Genomic DNA, 2,088 nt, shown 5'->3' on the forward strand with positions numbered 1-2,088 from the left:
CTTTTGCTGATTTGCAATTTATGATAATTTCGAAGTTGTCAGGAGCAACTCCACAGGAGATTTCATAAAAAGCAACATCATTTTCCATTTTATCGAGATCATCCTTGGTGGGACGGCTCATAGCTGGTTGACCTCCTCCTAGTCTTGTTATAGCTACACCAGTTTGGACTGGTGTAAGGACTGGGACATGTGGTCCTTCTTCTACGGATCGCCATATATCTCTACCAAGTCTCCTTAAGTATCTTTCCATTCTTTGTGACCAGTGATGATATTCATTTGCAACCAGTATTGGGTCTCGATTAGAACCACCAACACTGTTGGAAACATTCAGAGATAACGATTGTGCCATATTTTGAAGTTTTTTTGTTTTAGAAATGAGCTTCAGTGGTTTAGAAGGCTCTTCGAAAAATCAGAGTTCTGATTTTCAAAAAGCAACCACTATGGCTCTGATACCAATTGTTGAGATAAAAACTTTGAGACACACTTGAACAAACGTTAGAACAAGTATATTGCGGAATAGTTAATCTCGAAGGATCTAAAAGCTCAACAATAATATTTAGAGTTAGATGTTAGTGAGTTAGTTGCGAAAAAGTAAAGAAATGGAAATGACAACAATTGTTATATCAAATATACACTTAAGCTGATTAATAACAAGGAATGCATTCAAGCCAAGTTAATAAGTGACATCAAACTTAGTGGTTAAGTCACAGAAGACTTGCTCCGAAGAGAGATTGTAATCGATTATGAAAGTAAGAAGAGTGAGTAAAAGAGATAGAAAAGATAACTTCAGAGATGTGTGTTCAGAATTAGATGCGTAAGTTTTAATACAAGAGAATTAGTTCTATTTATAGAGACTCACAAACTACACTAGATTACATCTCTAAGAGTAGCCATGCAAGGCATACTGGACAATAGAGAGTATTATAAAAGATAAGTAAAGTAATCTAGTAAAAAGGATTGCAGTAGATAGAAACTCCGGTTGTGGTTGCTGATGAAGAGACTTGACTGCGGTGGCATGTCAACTGCGGTAGCTGAAGTTCAAAAGGGTCACTTTTGATTCAACATTTCGACTTATATGCCTGTACTAACTACTCGTTAAATCATGCATAATGATACTTTTTATAACATCAAGTTACTGATGCATTTTATACCATCAATGCATAACCAACGCGTAGTCAACAACTCATATATCTTGGTTTGAAGATTATATGATATTATCGTCTCACAATCACTCGTGATAAATTCCATGAAGTGATTCAAGTGAACGTGGGTTTAATCCAATACTCAAATCTTATTTCAAGAGCACTCATGAATGTTGTAGCAAACTTTTGCTATGTCTAACACCTTAGACAATCTACAAGCCAATTCATGACAATCTAGCCTCATAACCAACTTCCAAAGTATGATCGACTGTGGATAGTTTGAATAATCTTATTATTCCGGAAGTCAAAACATGCAAAAGTGAAACAATAGTAAATAATTAACACAAGATAGTAACTTTACTTATAAATAAAACTCCTTTTATTCAATCATCAAATGTCAATTACAATTAGCTATTACAAGTTTCTAAATATTTATCTAACCACTAAAACTAATATCGTCTGTTAGCCCAATGCCCCTTGTATGCTGCAAGTGCCTAACCCTAATCAGTCCCTTCGTAAGGGGATCTACTGGGTTGTCCTCTGATGATATCCTCTTCACAACGAGGTGTTCGTCTTTTAATTGATGTCTTATGAAGTGGTATTTTCTATCGATATTCCTGGGTCTTCCATGATCTCTCGGTTCCTTGGTTAAGGCGATAGCCCCTTCATTATCGCAGAAAATCTCCACAGGCTCCTTTATGGATGGTACAACTCCAAGGTCTCCGATGAATTTTTTCAACCATATCGCCTCCTTCGATGCTTCGCTCGCTGCTATGTGCTCTGATTCGCACATTGAATCAGCTACAGTCTCCTCCTTGGAACTTTTCCATGTTATTGCTCCTCCATTCAGGGTAAACACCCAGCCCGAATGAGAGCGCAAATTATCTTTGTCGGTCTGAAAACTGGCGTCACAATACCATGTCACTCTCAAGTCATCACTCACACC

The sequence above is a fragment of the Lactuca sativa genome, chromosome 9 (genome assembly GCF_002870075.4).
Source record: "Lactuca sativa cultivar Salinas chromosome 9, Lsat_Salinas_v11, whole genome shotgun sequence".
Classification (NCBI taxonomy): domain Eukaryota; kingdom Viridiplantae; phylum Streptophyta; class Magnoliopsida; order Asterales; family Asteraceae; genus Lactuca; species Lactuca sativa.